We start from the raw sequence: 19133 nt of genomic DNA, 5'->3' as shown, positions 1-19133 counted from the left end.
TTCTACTACACAGATAGCACTGAAAACCATTACATTAGAATTTCTGCTTCAGCACTTCAAGCCTGAAACAATATCTGGCACATAGTAAACCACCAACAATATCTTTCGTTCTAATATTTTGTTCGCCCTTGTTTCTTACCAGGCTCCCCACAGAGTGCCTGGCACAGAATGGGGACACAGCAATTGGCTACTCCTTTTCACTCTTTCTTCTTGCTAGAAAGTACCTGGAGAAAAGCTATAAAGTAGTATGTAGGGTTTGAAATGTGCTTGCCAAAATATCCGTATTGAGGGACTTTTAAGCTCATATAAAGGATTGTCCGCTTATTCATATGCTATATCAAGGTTCATGATCATATACAATTACATGAGATAATATTCAGAGAAAAATATTTTATTACCTCTGACAGAACACAGAGGCTCATTGGGAAAACTTTTGAATATGCTGATAAAGTATGGCGCACAAATATAACATTGACAGTACTAGGGCCTGGTATATTTTGGATTCAGAAAGGAAACCTAGCAATAAGGAACATGAATACACTAAAAATAAAGCAGTTTTCTCTTATATCTAAATATTAGAGTGCAGCTCACTTAAAAAGAATTTGTGTGGCCACCGGCTATTTGTTTTCTGATTGGCTTGTTTCATTCGACCTTCTAAATAAACAATTTCTGCTTAGCCACTAAACATTTTAAAAATGCTTTTATAAAAAAAATTTTATTTATTTACTTGAGAGAAAGAGGACAAGTTGGCAGGGGTACAGGTGCAGGGGGAGAGGGAGAAGCAAATTCCTGGCTGAGCAGGGAGCTTGATGCAGGGCTCCATCCCAGGACCCTGGGATCACAACCTGAGCCAAAGGCAGACACTTAACAGACTGAGCCACCAGGCACACCTAAAATGCTTTTGATTTTATTCTGTTGATGGGATGACAGAAAACATGCTATCACATGGCCTTTGGCAAAAATCCAGTTACCAGAGAGACTAAGAGGGGAATGGCCTTCTAAGCCATTGTCCATGAGGGGAAATGATTTCATTCATTCACTCAATAAATATGTGTTGTGTATTGTCTAAACAAATGAAGGAAGGAATTGGGATCCTGTGATAGTGAAGGAATCTTCTGGGGTAATACTTTCCAGGGAAGATGTTTTTTCATAGAAATGCCTATGACTGCCCCAAGTGAAAAATGACATTTTCTTTTCCATGTGAATAAAGTCATCCACAATTATTTTCATTCATATGGATCTTTGTCGAAGCTTGCAAGTCTGCAATGGAGGACAGATAGGTTCTGGGCCAGCAAGTGCAGGGGAGGGAGATAGCCGAGGTGGTTGGAAGAAGGAAGTAGATGAGGGTGATTTTTTTAAAATTTATTTATTTATGATAGACAGAGAGAGAGAGGCAGAGACACAGGCAGAGGGAGAAGCAGGCTCCATGCCGGGAGCCCAACGTGGGACTCAATCCAGGGACTCCAGGATCACGCCCTGGGCCAAAGGCAGGCGCTAAACTGCTGAGCCACCCAGGGATCCCCAATGAGGGTGATTTTAATCTTATTCTTAGCTTCCATCAGCTGAAGGACCACAAGTTATGGCTTGGGGTTTTGATGTTAGTTTAACTGATATTTATTTTTCCCCCTGAATAAAATAAATGTTCACTTCCTAAGTCTACTGTGTAATGTGGTCTGTCAAAGATGGTAGAAGGGAAACATATGAATGTAATGTATGTCATCTGGTCTCCTGGCTACCTGGCTTGGGATATGTCACTGAAGGACCATTTTCAGGTAAGCCACTTAGGCTTAAGTGGTTTAGAGCAGAGCTTCTCAAACTTACTGGGCATATAAATCTTCAGGGAAAATGCAGATTTCAGTTTAGTAGGACTGTGGTTAACACCCGAGAACTTGTATTTCCAAGAAGCTTCCCAGGCCATGCCAATGTCTGCCAAACATTCTTGGAGTTGGAAGGGCTTAGAGGACCTCTGGCTGGTGCTGAGCAAAGAAAGAGTTTATATAATTTCTAAAATCTTTTCTCCTTTAAGAGCCTTTCTCAAACTACTCTCAAATCAATTTTCTTTATTTTCCAAACAAAATCCTCCCCCAAAATATTTGAAACAAAGATCAAATCTGAAATCCGTCAGGTCTGTTTCCAGGTACCAAGAGATCTGATGCTTTTTTCCAATATAAAGCTCCAAGGACTCCAACACAATTGTCCTTATTTAAAAGCCATATAAATAGGACCTATTTTTATATTTAAAAATATGTATGGTTGTATGTTTATCTTTTATTTGTTCGTGTCAGTCTTGACCTTTAGATTATAAGCTCTAGGGGATAGATTGTGTCCCTCGTAGAAGCCTGGAAACTACAAAACAAAAAAGCCAGGGAGACACCTAGGGAATCAGCTAGTTCAGGGCAGTCCAAGCATAGCACAGCTACCATCGGGCAATAAGTGAGATGAGATTAGATATGGAACATGGACAACCATTTTATATATTTTTTATAGTTGTGTATATTTTTATATGTTTTAAGGAATGTTATAACTAGTGTATTTTGCCCACGATTTCATAGATACTATTATGAGGAGAAAGGTACATTTACTTAAATTTTCTAAGTGAGTTGCTGTAAAGACAAATATGATATGAATATCATTACTGAAGCACACAAATGTAGCAGAAGTTGTGATTTTTATGTAAATAACTGTGGTTTGGGAAATAGTGTTTAATCTACGTCTAGAACTCACAACTGACAAAACTGAAGATCAGAAGTATCACAATGTTACAGAGAATTTAAGATGTCATGAATCATAGGATATGTCCTAATTTCAAAGGGCTAAAATGTGAGAAAATTCAAAGAATAAGTGAAATATGGAAGTGGGTTCCTCAAAGTCAAACATCTATGAATGAGTGTTTTATTGGTTATTCCCTCTTCTAAGAGCATTTCTGCTTTAATAGTCATTAAAGTGTTGACCTAAAGGAATAACATTCTCACGGTGGAATTTCAGGTATTACCTGTGGCAGGTAAAGTAAGTGAAATAGTTTGGGGCAGGAGCCCTGGTACAGTCCCCTGAAATTACCCTTAGTCTATTCCCCCTGTCAATGTTCTTCAGCCAAAGACCAACAGGAATACATCTGTAAGTGAGCAGGTTGGTTCTGTTACTCATCTCAGTGAGGGAGAACTGCGAGCAGCATCTCAGCAAAAGATATTAGAACGGACTTACAATAGGATTTGGCTTACCTTATATGATTTTGAGGAGGGTTGAGGAAGTGGAGCCTTGCTCTGAATTGGATGCTGTCAGGAAGGCAAGGTAATTCTGTGATTTGACATTTTAATAAGTCTTACCTAGAAGGTGAGAGAAATGGAGGTGAGCTAAAACTGGGATTGGTAAGGAAGCAGCACTCACTCCTATGAGCCAGGGTAGGAGGGTGTTTGGCCATCTTGGTGGTCTGGGCAGCATTCCTGTTTAGTTCATGCTCAGACATAATCACATAGTATTCTGGTCTTTGGCTTGATCCATCATGGGCAGAGAATGGCCTTGCGGGCCGTTAGGGTTCTGCGAAATTGCTTATGTTCAACATAAGAACAAGACCTAGCTGTGAGTGCCACATCAACTCCTGGATTTTGAGGCTGCTTTTCTTCTCACGCCTTCCTATGTAGTTTTTTCCTCAGCCATCTTGTTCCATTTCCAGACACAAGTTGTCAGCAAGTTAAGAGTTTTGTATTATGTTAACAAATTTAAGACCCAGTCTTGGACTCTATGATGGCAAATGTCTTTATCTAACTCTGAAAGAAATTGCCTTGCTATTTTATCTCTTGGAGAGAATGTGATCTCTAGCCTTCCATGATGATCAATACTCTACTGCAGCAAAGGCAATAATGCATGTGCTCATCAGTTACTCTTTCCCCAGTCACCACACCACACCACACATACATACACAGAGAGGGAGACATGCACACTTTTTATTATATATGGATGACAAATAATAATTGTCCTATGGAGAATTCCCTGGGATGTCTGTTCTTGGTCAATGGCATTTACTGAGGGTGGGAGAAAGAGAAAGGCATCTTGGGAAACAACTCTCCCAAGGCCTGTGATGCTAAAGGCCACTACCTCCTCCAGGTTGAGGCACTATCAACTAGAGGTAAGGAAAAGAAGATTGAGATAGATTAGTGGTTGCTAGGGACTGGAGGATGGGGATGTTTTGGGGGGTGATGAAAATATTTTGGAATTAGATGGTGGTGGTTATGGGTGGATATACTGGAAACTACTGAATTGTACACTTGAAAGTGTGAACTTCCAGGTATGTGAATTATATTTCAATTTTTAAAAATTTTTGAAGGACATAAAAAAGCAACAGAATTCGGACAATACTTCAGAGGGACTTCTCTTATTGGCCATTGTTGGATTTGCCTTCTATTTTTTGTCCACTCAATTGTGGCGTTTTTACGGTAGGCAGAAATCTGATGTTTGATACGATGGGTTGACTTAGTGACAGAGTCGCTTGCTTCTCTGAAGGAAGCTAACTCGTAGAATTGGTAACAGTGGTTAACCCAGTCTCCACAACACTACAGAGTTGTAAACCTTCTCTTTGGAACAGCGTCCCCTGAACCAGGATACGAGGTTATGGTCTGCGCTTGCAATAGGAAGCTTCACGTTTAAGAAGTCGGTTGTGTTTTCAGAGAGAATTTGTGGTTGGCTTTTTAAATATCCTGTCACCAGTTTCAGTAACAAGCCTAAGTCAAAAGCACCTATTACGGGGAGTTTCTAAAACTATTTCTCTAAAAGCTGAAGTCCAATTAGGAGTGAGAATGATGAAGGTGTGAGGAAGCACGTCACCTGCCCAGGTTTACAGAACGGACAGCGATGCCCATCCCAATATTCACTCACTCACCATCCGTTCTCCTGCCAGGATTTCTGGCACTGGCGGACACAAGGATGGAGCGGGCTCATCGCTGCCGTCAAAGAACTGCAGATGGGCACGTGGGCTGGGCTGTGTTTTTTAAAGTATGGTCTAGTTACGGTGACTCCTCAATAGTGGACATTAAGACTTTTTGGAGGGATCCCTGGGTGGCGCAGTGGTTTGGCGCCTGCCTTTGGCCCAGGGCGCAATCCTGGAGACCTGGGATCGAATCCCACATCGAGCTCCCGGTGCATGGAGCCTGCTTCTCCCTCTGCCTGTGTCTCTGCCTCTCTCTCTCTCTCTGTGACTATCATAAATAAATAAATTAATTAAAAAAAAATAAGACTTTTTGGAAAACAAAAAAGACAAAGGATATCTTTCTTCCTCACTTAAGAAAAAACTTTTATAGTCCAGAAACCAATATTGCACTGTTAACTAACTAAAATTTAAATAAATTAATTTGGGAGGACACCTGGGTGGCTCAGCAGTTGAACCTTCGGCCCAGGGTGTGATCCTGGGGTCCCGGGATCAAGTCCCACATCAGGCTCCCCGCAGGGAGCCTGCTTCTCCCTCTGCCTGCGTCTCTGCCTTTCTCTGTGTCTCTCAGGAATAAATAAAATCTTTAAAAATTAATCAATCAATTAATTAATTTTTAAAAAGCTTCTATTAAAGAAGAACTTTGTTATTCCTTGGCCCCTCTCTGAACCTAGGGGCAGCTGGGTGGTATTTGTGTCAGTACAAAGGGTAACAACAGCTGCCAGGGTTGCCGCATCCCGGGCCCTGCTCTACCAGATTCTCTGCATTATACTGGGGAGTGTTCTCACATAAACAAGAGCCCCAAATAATTTCAGGCTTCCAAACATAGTTTACTCTGAGCACTCTCTATTGAAGAAACAAAATCATAAACTTCTGCATGACACCACTGTTTGGGTAGCTGTCACTGAGAAAACGCACAATGATAAATTAATGCGACAACACTTTCAAATGATTTTGCATCTGAACAATCACAGCAGCATCTATATACATTTGAAACACAAAATACCATTGACTCAGTTTACTCACAATTCTTCTTAACCATCAGTTTTCCAAAGATTTAAAAGTTCTGTGACAGTCTGTGTTGATGAAAGTGTGGCCAAATGTCATTCCCTGTGGGCGGGATAGAAAGTTGATACAAACTTTTTTGGAGGGACACCTGGGTGGTTGAGCAGTTGAGCATATACCTTTGGTTCAGGGTGTGATCCCAGATCGAGTCCCACTTCGGGCTCCCTGCATGGAGCCTGCTTCTCTCTCTGCCTGTGTCTCTGCCTCTCTCTCTCTCTGTCTCTTATAAATAAATAAACAAAATCTTTAAAAAATAAATAAACTTTTGTGGAAAGTTGGACAATTGGATAGATTGGACAATATCTATCAAAAATTTAAACATGCATTCACTTTGACTCTGTAAGTTCACATCTATAAAATTATTCTACACACATTTATAAAATGCACAGTGATGTTCATCACCACATTCCTTAGGAGTGTTTGAAATCTGGAAACAAGAATATCTTAATGAGGGACTCGCTAACCAGTTATATAATAGAATACTTTATACACATTATAAAGAATGAGGTTTAGGGTGTCTAGGTGGCTCAATAGGTTAAGTGTCTTCAGCTCAGGTTATTATCCCAGGGTCTTGGGATTGAGCCCTGCATCAGACTCCCTGCTCAATGGGGAGCCTGCTTCTCCCTCTCCCACTCCCCCTGCTTGTGCTATCTCTCTGACAAATATATAAATAAAATCTTAACAACAACAACAAAAAGAATGAGGTCTGTAACATCAAGTAAAAATTCAAGTTACAGGGGTATGTGGGTGGCTCAGTTAGTTGAGCATTTGACTCTTCATTTTGGCTCAGGTCATGATCTCATGGGTCGTGGAACTGGGCCCTGTGTCAAGCTCCAGGCTCAGCTGGGAGGCTGCTGAGAGTCTCTCCCTCTGCCACTCCCCTCACTCACTCTCACTCTTTCTCTCTCTCGCTCCAATAAATGGATAAATCTTTTTTAAAAATTCAATTTTTAGAATAGTATATATGGGAGGATTTCATTGACTAAAAGACCATATAAATATATATACAAACACATATATATACATATACATACATATACATATATAATATATATACACACACACACACACACGTATGATTTTGTTTCTTTCAAAAAAGAGTGCTCAGAGCACAATATATTTGGAAGTCTACAATTATTTGGGGCTCCTGTCTACATGAGAATACTACCCAATATGTATATACATATACTCATATATGTATGTTTATGTGTATGTGTATACAGATATATGCCTGCAACAGTAGCAGAAAAACATTGTTTTACCCTTATACCAGGATTTCTCAAATTTGAGTAACATATGGATCACTTAAAGGGAAATGTTCTTTGGGTATTCACTATTAGCTTAAAATTTTTAATCATAAATTTTACTTAAAATGTGTAGATGTATGGAAGTCAGTGTATTTTGGGGGCTTTTATCATCAACTAGGGGATCTCAGAACCTTATTGCATTAGTAGAAATATAAACCCAAAGGCAATTTATAAATTAAGTGCCAAAAAAAATCTATGAAATTAAAACACAAACTGATAGATGATGTTATGCTTATATGAGATCTCTGAATGAAATATATTTGTAAAAAGATGTACCTCAGGTACAAGTGTATATTAAGTCTTTTTGCATTTGACTTTGATAATACTCTGTATATTGCTATTATGTTATAAAAATACAAAAAATTTCACATCTGTGTTTGAAATTCAAGATCATCAGATCACATTTTACCAAAGCTATGGATCAATTTTTAATAATATGACAGTTGGTAACTATCTTTTCTTTGTAAAACTTTCTATTGAAGTATAATTAATATGTAGTGTTGTATTAGTTTCAGATGTACAACATGCTGACTCAACAATTCTATGTATTACTCAGTGTCCACTACAATAAGGGTAGTCACCATCTATTACCAAACAACATTATTATAATCTTTTTACTATATTCCCTATGCTGTTCTTTTTAATCTCCACTATTTACTTATCGTGTAACTGGCTGTTTGTACCTCTTAATCCCCTTTATCTATTTCACCCACCCCCTGACCCACCTCCCCTCTGGCAACTACCAGTTTGATCTTTAAAAGTCTGTTTTCTAAAAAAATAATAATAATAATAAAAAAAAATAAAAGTCTGTTTTCTGATTTGCCTCTTTTTTTCTTTGTTCATTCTTTCATTCCTTATATTTCACATATGAGTGAAGTTTGTCTTTCTCTGATTTATTTCACTTAGCATAACACCCTCTAGGTCCATCCACGGTGTTGCAAATGGCAAGATTTTATTCTTTCTTATGACTAAGTAATATTCCATTGTGTATATATATACCACATCTTCTCTATCCATTCATCTATTGATAGACAACTGGGCTGCTTCCATATCTTGCCTATTGTGAATAATGCTACAATAAACATAGTGTTTTCATTTTGTTTGAGTAAATAACCAGTAGTGGAGGGTCACATGCTTGGTCTTTTTTACTTTCTCTTTCTTTCTTTCTCTCTCTCTTTCTTTTTTTTTTCTTTTAAGATTTTATTTATTCATGAGAGACACAGACAGAGGCAGAGACAGAGGCAGAGGGAGAAGTAGGCTTCCTGAAAGAAGCCTGGTGCAGGACTCAATCCCAGGACCTCAGGATCATGACCTGAGCCAAAGGTAGATGCACAACCACTGAGCCACCCAGGTGCCCTTCTTTTTCTTTTTTTGAGAGCGAGAGAGCATACAGTCTGGATGGGGTAGAGGGAAAGGGAGTGAATCTTAGGAAGGCCCCATGCCCAGTGCAGGGCCTGACGCCGGGCTCAATCTCACAATCCTGAGATCATGACCTGAGCTGAAATCAGGAGTCATACACCTAACTGACCGAGTCCCACAGGTACCCCCATATGGTATTTCTCTTTTTAATATTTTGAGGAAACTCTGCACTATTTTCCATAGTGATCTCAGTATTTTGCATTCCTACCAACAGTGTACCCAGGTTCTTTTTTTCTCTACATCCTCACTAACATGTTATTTCTTGTCAACACTTGACAACTCTTAACTGATTTTGTTTCCTTAAAAATAAGGTTATTATTGTAACTTTTAAAAAAGCATCAGGGCACCTGGGTGGCTCAGTGGTTGAGCATCTGCCTTTGGCCCAGGCAAAGATCCCAGGTCCTAGGATCGACCTGTCCTGCAGGGAGTCTGCTTCTCCCTCTGCCTGTGTCTCTGCCTCTCTCTGTGTATCTCTCATGAATAAATAAATAAAATCTTTTTTTAATTTTTATTCATTTTTTAAAGATTTTATTTATTTATTCATGAGAGAGACAAAGAGAGAGAGAGAGAGAGAGAGAGAGAGAGAGGCAGAAGCAGGCTCCATGCAAGGAGCCCAACGTGGGACTCGATCCCAGGTCTCCAGGATCACACCCTGGGCTGCAGGTGGCACTAAAATGCTGCGCCACCGGGGCTGCCCATAAAATCTTTTTTTTTAAAAAAAGAGCATCAAATATTTGAGGGAACAAGAAGATAATATCTGAATCTGCTCTATTTTTTATAGATTTTTTAATGCAGTTTCAACATAGAGTTCACAAAGTTTAGAAAGGAAATGATAAAAACAGGAAATAAGACATTTATATTATTTAGAAAACAACCACAATTCAAGATTTCTTATCTGTGTTGCTATTGGTCTACAAGTGAAATGTTGAAATGACTACCAGCATAATGTCCTATGGCTTTCAGCTAGTTCAAATATGCCATCTTCATGGTAAGTCTGCTTCTGGCCTTTTCTCATTATTCTCCATTAATTAAAGTACATTACTCATTTTGGGTGACAGGTGATGGGAGTCTAGGACTGCATTTGTTGTGAGGAGCGCTGGGAGATATATGGAACTATATTGCAAACTGACCTAATATTATGTTATACGTTAATTAACTGGAATTTTTTTTTTAAGATTTATTTATTTTAGAGAGAGAGAGAGGGAGAGCATGCAAGTGGGGGGAGGGGCAGAGGGAGAGAACCTCAAGCAGACTCCATGCTGAGCACAGAGCCCCATGCAGGGCTTGATCCCATGACTCTGAGATCACAACCCTGAGATCATGACCTGACCTGAAGTCAAGATTCAGACTCTTAACTAACTGAGCCACCCAGGCACCTCAACTAACTGGAACTTAATTAAAAACTTTTTTAAAATGTAGTACATTACTGGGGCACCCCAGTAGTTCAGTGGTTGAGCCTCTACTTTTGGCTCAGGTCATGACCCCAGGATCCTGGGATCAAGTCCCGCATCCAGCTCCCTGCATGGAGCCTGCTTCTCCCTCTGCCTGTGTCTCTGCCTCTCTCTGTGTGTCTCTCATGAATAAATAAATAAAATATTTTTTTTAAAAAGTAGTACATTACTATTTTACTTATGTTAATTTTCAGGATATCAACTTGAATTCTCAATTTATTAAATAGTCTTAAAAACTTAAGTCTTTGTATATGAAAATGCCACTCAAGTGCAAATTATCACAGCCAAAGTGAAGTTTTGTCTTGATAAGTTGAAAAGAATTCAACATAAAGGGGACAGTTACCATTTTGAAGTTGGGATCTGCCAACCTTATGGCAGTAAGACATATTTTCTAACTCATGAAAGATTAAAAATCAGGAAAGGAAGGTCAAAATGTTTATGAAATGAGTGGTAGGATTTTGAGTGACTTTTATTCAAAAAAAAAGTAAAATGTTTTTCTCCTTTCATGTGTTATTGTACTGTTTTTAAATGATTATGACTATTTACCTAAGCTTAAAAGTAAATGATAAAAGTGATTCCATTGTGGAAAAAATTAAAAAGATAATATGCTGTCACCTTATCACTTGGCTCCTTGAAGATCATAATCACAAATGAAAACAAAGATGATAAAATTGAGATCTAGCTTTAAGCGGCATGCAGTCATCTTCTAGAATCTGGATGATGGTGTTTTCATATTTAATCACTAGGATGACTATCCAAGTGAACAGATACAATTATAAATAATTTTTTGTAAAGAACTCACAGGCCTCAGACAATACGCCCCAAATGCCTAGGGGTCTGCAAACCTGATTGAAGAAATACTTTATATTCTTCTGTGTTGTCTAAAGTTCTTATAATGAGCAAGATAAAAATGAAGTGGTGCCATCTTACAATCATCTACCTTCTCGGCACCCCACCCTAGGCTCCCTGTTTCCTTTTCAAGGTTTTCCCTCCCACTAGGTGTCTGCTAGAGATGCTCTTGTCTCACAGGTAGGAGCTTTGGTACCCTGATACGGCTGATGCAAAAATGGCCAGCTATGGAGCATAACCAGAGCACAAAAGAATAACAGACCAAAGATTTGATGCCAAGTAGGAAGCCCAGTGCAGCAGAGCCCAGGCTGGGATTGAGGAGATGGGAGGGAGTTCATAGTTTTATTTTATTTTATTTTATTTTATTTATTTTGAGAGTTCATAGTTTTAAGACTGAAAACTACACCTAGTGGATCCATGTTAGGAAAGCAAAGTCTTGAGTGCTGCTGACTCGCTGCCCAAGTCTAGGTTGTGCGAGGGGGAGCCCTGGGCCCCCAAGGGGGCTCTCTGCACCGAGGGTACCCACATGGCGATGACAGGTCTAACACCTCCACTGCATGGGGAATATGCTGAAGTCTGAATTTTGGAGCCCAGCCCAGCTTGTGGGTTGGATGGCCCGATCAGTATTAGTCAGCATCAAGATGATCGTTTTAACCGCCCACTTCACAAGGAGACCCTGCATGTTAGAGGAAACCTTAAAAAATTGGCTAGTCTAACTCTTTTTCTAGTCAGGGGAATGAGTCTTATAGAGATTCCTGTTTGCTCAGTGGATCAGTTGGAAATGGAATCTAATTATTTTGCCTTATCCCGGAGCTCTTTCACGTTACAAATTCATCTTCAATGAGGAAACCACCTTTTCCCCCCACTTTCTGAAAACACCAACAGTGTGCAAAGAGTCCAGTCAATGAGAGGTTGGTGACACTCACTGAGCCAGAGTTTGTCAAATAGTTGCCTTTCATGAACTTCTCCCCCTACTTCCTCTTTGAGCCTGGGATCCCCAGAAGATGACTCCGAGTGTTAAGAAGTACTCCAGGAAACCTGGAAGGGATTGAGGGCTAAATAGAACAGAAAAGGGTGAGAAAGCAAGCAAGGGTGTGATTCTGGTGGAGTCTGGAGTAGAACTTTGGCTTGATCCCACAGGCCCCCTGTGGAATGGTATGACCCCTCACAGTTTTGTCCTCATGACTTGAGGCAAGATCATTAGAATTTCATGCCCTTGCATTTTGGCCAACAGCCTGCTTTGAAGATCTGAAATGCCTGGGCACCAGCTCCTGCACAGGTAGGCAAAACCGTGCCAGGAGCACTAGGGTGGGCCTCTGGTGAATGCTGCAGGTGCCAGCCGTTGGAATGCACAGATAGCAGAAGGGTAACACACAAAACAGGACAGGGGATCCCAGGGGAAGTGGGGAGCAGCACAGTGTCCACTACAATTCCCAAATTACCATACTCCAATCCTGCCAGGTAGTTTTCCGATTTCTTCTATAAACTAAATTGAACAGATATACAGACTTGAAAGAAATGCATCATAAAAATGACTCTTCTGAATTGGGGTCAATAACCTTTTTCCATAAAGATAGTAAATATTTGGGCAGCCCAGGTGGCTCAGCGGTTTAGCGCCGCGGTCAGCCCAGGGCGTGATCCTGGAGACCGGGAATCGAGTACCACGTCGGGTTCCCTGCATGGAGCCTGCGTCTCCCTCTGCCTGTATCTCTGCCTCTCTTTCTCTCTCTCTCTCTCTCTCTCTCTCTCTCTCTGTGTGTCTCTCATGAATAAATAAATAAAATATTAAAAAAAGATAGTAAATATTTTAGATTTTATGGACCATAAAATGTCTGTTGCAACTGCTCAACTCTGGCAAAAGCAACCACAGACAATACATAAACAGATTGGAAAAATAAATAACTAACTAACTAAATAAATAAATAAATAAATAAATAAATAAATATTTAAAAAAATACATAAACAGATTGGGCTTCATTCCAATAATCCTTTATGGACACTGAAATCTGAATTTCTCATGATTTTCGCATGTCAGGAAATATTCTTCTGATTTTTTTCCCCAAACATTTAAAAATGTAAAAGCCATGCTTAGCTTGCAGTCTGTAGGAACAATAGGCAGTGAGTCAGATTTGGCCTGGGAACAATAGTTTGCCAACTTCTGAACTAGATCAACGGCTTTCAACCTCTTTTGACCATAACTATAAGAAAAGCACTTAATATTATATTATAACCTACACCATCCATAAGCCTACATACACAATGTGATTAAAACTTAAGTTTCAGTTTCTTATGTTTTCTATGAACTATAAGTTGATTTTTTTCATTTTATCCCACTTGGTTTTATTACTTTTTTTTTTGGTTTTATTTTTAAATGCTGCCACAATCCACTGAACTGTTTATATGTCTAAAACCGTTTGTATATGCACACACACACACACACACACCATGTAACAGTGCTGCAAAAATTTCCCACTGAATTGTTTTTTCAACTCACCGATGGGTCACACCATCTCTAATCTGAAAAACTCAGCTCTAGATCAATCAAAATCTGTGCTCTAGGGGGTACTGATAGCACAGTTATGGTGGCAGTTTTGCATTCATCAGCACTGACGTTTCTTGGAATTTGCCAGTAAATAACATAAAGACCAAAAAAAAGATGTTATCACAAACCTGTCAAGGGCAGCATGATGGGATCACCTGCCTCAACCTGCCTGGCACCAGGTGTTTCAAAAAATTTCAGATGGTTCCTGTCTTTCCCGATGTAGAAAGCATGAATTTCATTTGAACCGAGCAGAATTGAGAGCAGAGAGAATTTAAAGCTCCTGCAAGCCACAGCCCCAAACCTCCAGTTTGGTGGGTTCAAAGGGCCACTTGCATTAGAGCCATGCTTGTCACTAACTGTGGGGTATGAAGATTGTGACAACACCAAATGCGACCTCCCAGTGTAACTTAGCTAAATGCTGAGGATAGACCAGATGTGGGCTTTAAAAACAAACAAATCAACAAACAAAAAAACAAAAAAACGCAAAATGGTTTCCTGTGATTGGAGGACAAAAGATCCAGTTCCTGGTACTTGTATCTAATCCAGGCGAGCTTCACACTCTTTACCTTGCAGTTCAGGGCTCCTGACTGGCTCTGGAAAACAAGGATTAGGTGAAGCTTGCCTTTGTCTTGTCCCATTGTCCATTTGCCTCCTGTCACTCTCCTCTGGCCTTCCTGTCTTGCCTTCCTATCTAGATTTCAAAGGTGGAATGAGGGAGGTGGGAGACAGAAGCTTGAAATCCTATTAAAAGTGTTATTCCTGTTTTCAACCTTCTCCCCCTCACTTCCTGTTTTTCCCCTAATGCCAGTGGGTAATTGGAATCCTTGTGCCTCTTTCCCTCTGCAGCTTCAGTTCAGTTGAAAACACCTATTGTGCGCCTTGCCTGAGCTAGATCCTGGGGACGCAGCGGCTAATGAAATAACCTGCTCTTAAGGTGCACGGAACAGCATCAGGCCCCCAGTTCAATGAGATGAGATGTGCAGAAGTTCTTTGTTAGCCACGAAGTTATTGATAATCGTGGTAATGTTAGCCATTAATCATTCCTCGTGGGCATAGCTATCCTCTGTGTGGCAGGATTATGGTCCACATCAGAAGCCTCTTAACTTCCAAAGCCCCATCTCTTTTCTCTTTAGGAAGGAAAAGATAAAAACTCTTAGTAACTGTATGGGAGAGAAAAAAAATAACTGATGATAAGGACATATAAAGCAATACTCAAAAAAAAAAAAAGTACTCTAGGATATCCTAAATTGCAGATTCTAAGAAATTGTATTTTCTTCTCTAAAATGGTCTCTTTAAAAACAGGGCAGAGGATCACAGGGGAAGGGAGGAAAAACTGAATGGGAAGAAATCAGAGAGGGAGACAAACTTTGAGAAACTCTTAACTCTGGGAAACCAACTGAGGGTCGCTGGAGGGGTGGGGGTTGGGGTAACTGGGTGATGGGCGCATGATGTGAGGAACACTTTTTTTTTTTTTAACACTGGGTGTTATATGCAGCTGATGAATTGCTGACTCCACATCTGAAACTAATGATGTACTTTATGTTGGCTAATTCAGTGTAAAAAAAAGATCTTTCGGCGTCATAAATAAATAAAATGGTCTCTTTAAAGTACCTTTAAAATATGCCATAATGTACACGTATTATGTTGTGGGCTTTTGAGATATTCACTCATTTTTATAAATAGTGATCAATTTTTCTGATTGTAGGAGATCCAAATATATTCATTTTTACAAATTTAAATCATAATGATAGGAAGTAAAATTTCCTCCAAATCTCATCTTACCCCAGGCCCAGCAACTATTACTAACATTTCAGTGTATGTTTCTCTAGTCTTTATTTTACAAATTGATGTGCTTACATATGTATGTTTTGGACAAAAAATGGGATCCATCTATATTATATATATAATATATATATTTGTGATCTTTTTTAACTTTATAATATATTATATATTTCCATATAAACGTACCCTATTCTAGCAATAGCTTAAGATTTTATTGTATGGCTATAAAATGAGGTTTGTTTGTTCTTAACAATGCCACAGCTAACACCTTTAAGTATCTGTTCTTATGCATACCTATGTGCAGATATAAGCATAGGGTAACTTCTTGGAAGTAAGGTTATTTATTCAGGGTATAAACGCAATATGCCAGATTACTCTTCCTCCATCAGGACATAAGAGTTTCTCTATGATCATGAAACACCCTGTGTGTAAGAGATTTTTAAGTCTTTGGAGATCCCTGGGTGCCTCAGCAGTTTAGCGGCTGCCTTAGGGCCAGGACATGATCCTGGAGTCCCGGGATCGAGTCCCGCATCAGGCTCCCTGCATGGAGCCTGCTTCTCCCTCTGCCTGTGTCTCTGCCTCTCTTTCTCTCTCTGTGTCTCTCATGAATAAATAAATAAAATCTTTAAAAAAAAATAAGTCTTTGCCAATTATGGGAAAATGAATCCTGACTGTTGTTTTAATTCACATATTCAAGATTGCTGTGACTTTTATTCTCTATTCCCATGTTTATTAGGCACTTCCTTTTCTTTCATTTTTTAATTGAGATATAATCCATATATCATAAAATTCACCATTTTAAAGGATACAATTCAGTGGTTTTTAGTTATCTACAAGACCTCTACCTAGTGCCAAGACATTTTTTATCATCCCAAAAGGAAATCCCATGCCCATTAGTAGTCACCCCCATCCTCCTTGCCCCAGTCTCTAGCAGAGCCCTCTTATTTCCAAAGTCCCAGCTCACTAATCACTAATTTATTTTCTGACTCTATGGTGTTGTCTATTCTGGACGTTTCCTATAAATGGAATCAAGTAATATGTGAGATCAACATCATGAGAGATATTATTTTTTCTTCAGCCTCCAGTCAACTTTTCATGTAAAAGTCTTCTAAATTTCAGGATGCTATAGAGCTTTCAAAAAAGTCTCAAAATATGGAGAAAATAAGTACTGACTGCATTTTTCCAGGTAAGCATTTGGCCTCCTTGCTTTGTGTTTAGAAGTTCGTTACTTGAAGATGTGTCTGTAGATTGAAGTGATACAGATCAACGGCATGAGCTATCTGCAAGCGAAAACAGATGAGGCCATGAGAATCAAGAAGTTCTCTGGAAGGGAGTGTGAAGGGACAGGAGGACCAAGTACTGTGCCTTTGGGAATATCTAAATCAGAGACTGAGGGAGAAGATGAGAAAGCAAAGAAAATCCAGAGGAAATAGATGAGTGCGGAAGGGGGAAAACAAAGGGATGCGGGTCACTAGCAAACAGAGGCAAGAGCTGCAGGGCAAGAAGTTATTGAGAGTGCCAACTACAGCAGGAGTTGCAGGAGAGCAGCTTCCTGGGCTGCGGGAAATCAGGCTGCCAGGTACTGGGCACCACCAGAGTGCAGGGAGAAAGGGAAGGTGGCTCATTTAGAAATTACTGCAGTAAAAAGATAGAGAAAAGGAGAGAGGGAAGAAAGGCTCTAACAAACGTTTCTTTTCTTTCTAAAAAAAGAAAGAAAGAAAGAAAGAAAGAAAGAAAGAAAGAAAGAAAGAAAACTGAGGGAATCTTGCCATGATTTAAGGTTAAGAATGAGGAGAATTTTGCTGATAAGAGTAAGGATTTAGGGAGCTTAGTTAATTCCCAGGCTGCTGGGATTTTATATCCTAGGAAAGTTTGAAGGCTCTATGAGTAGAAGCTAGAAGAGTGAAAAAGCCAAGCATTTAAGTGAGTTAATATATAAGTGAAGTGCTTCCAACAGTCCTCGTGTTAGTTTTGGTCCCTGGGAAGCAGCCGCTGAGATGAAATTAGGAGTGCAAACCATTACTGGGTGTAATGCCCATAACAGATAAAAGGAAAAGGAGGCAAGACTGGGTCTTCGGATTGTGATGCAGATCTGATGGCACCTCGGCCAACCCATTGGGGAACTCTGGGCAAGACTGCCCATCAGGAGAGACCTGGGCTAGGCAGAAATGGCCTGGCCACAAACAATGTGTGAGATAGTGGCGAGTGCTAAGGATGTAAGGCTGTGTAGAGGGCTCAAGGGGTTGTACATTTAAATAAAGGCAAGAGGTTGAGTGAGGAGCTTTGTGGGGCACTGAGAGGTAGGAATGGGAGGACTATAGAATAGTTGTTGATGACATCCAAAAGGATGGAGGTGGGGAGGGAACAGCACACAGTCACTGTAAGACTTTGGCTATTATATGAGTAAAATGAGAAAAAAATGCAGGGCTCGGAGCAGAAGAGTGATATTATCAGTTGATGTCTTACAAGGATTATGGATGTGCCATTGAGAAGAGACTGAGGTGGTGAAGGTGTGCAAGCAGAAAGATGATCCGCGGAGGTGGCGGTAGAGCTGGTGAGAGATGGTCAAATTCTGAAGGTATCATTAGTGGAGTCAATAAGATTTTGTGATGGATTAGATGTGGAATGTGAGAATAAAGAGGCATTAAGGATAAAGCTCCGTGTAATAGTTCTCCACTGTAGAGAACTGTATGTAACAAATTACTCCAAAATGTACAGAACTGTGAGGTAATAAATGGGTGTTGTTTTTAGCTGCTAAATTTGTGATGATTTCTTATGGCAGTCATAGAAAATGAATCAGCCTTCCCAAGAAGCTTGCTTTATCTCTGATTAGCACCCCTTGTAAGGAAAAGTTTCCTTATTTGTTGCACTAAGATCTGTTATTGTGTTTCTTCCACCATTAGCCCTAATTTTCTCTCCTGGAGCCATGTAGACAGCCCATCCTATATTTGAATACGGCCTTTCTGAGCCTTCCCTTCTTTGATTCCTTGTGTTTTCCCCACCCTGGTTACTTTTCTCAAATATATTATTTTTAATTTAGGTCCCTGGATTTATATTCCAGACAAATAGGAATTTATTGTAACAACCATGTGTTTGAAAAACCTTTGCAGATTTAGATTATCTTACTCTTCCATTATAAAGGAGAAATTTTCCATGTTTATTACCAAAGATAAACATTATTTATTTATTTTTAAGATTTTTTTTTTGTTTATTTATTCATGAGACACACACACACACACACACACACACACACAGAGGCAGAGGGAGAAATAGGCTCCATGCAAGGAGCCCAATGTGGGACTCGATCCCGGGGCCTCTGGGGTCACACCCTGAGACAAAGACAGATGCTCAACCCCTGAGCCACCCAAGTATCCCGATAAACATTATTTTATTGGTCATTGGCCATTCTATTGTCCATAATAGAAGAGCATCATTTAGAATGTCCTGGAATTGAAGAAAATGAAGTAGAAAATTGTTGGGAAGGTTTCAAAAGTATGAATCTGCATGAACACTATAGATTGTGATACTTAAAATTCGATGCTTAAGTAGTTAACAGAAATCTCCCCAAGTGAAAGAGGCTCAATGAAAATCAGCAGCACCTGGGAATTAAAAGCTTGAATCTCATCTGTCTATCTGGGCATCCAAAGGAAGAAGTTTCCTTCGTTGTTTCTTGGAACATGGTGCAGTACCAAGATCTTTGCCAAGACATTGGGGAAGACAGACGGGACCAATTCATGGTTTTGTCCTTAACTGAGAGCTCCTGATACCTCCCTGACACATGATCCTTGGCCAGTAAGAAC

Source organism: Nyctereutes procyonoides, unplaced genomic scaffold (assembly GCF_905146905.1).
Source record: "Nyctereutes procyonoides isolate TBG_1078 unplaced genomic scaffold, NYPRO_anot_genome, whole genome shotgun sequence".
NCBI lineage: Eukaryota > Metazoa > Chordata > Mammalia > Carnivora > Canidae > Nyctereutes > Nyctereutes procyonoides.
Note: the sequence above shows the minus strand (reverse complement) of the source record.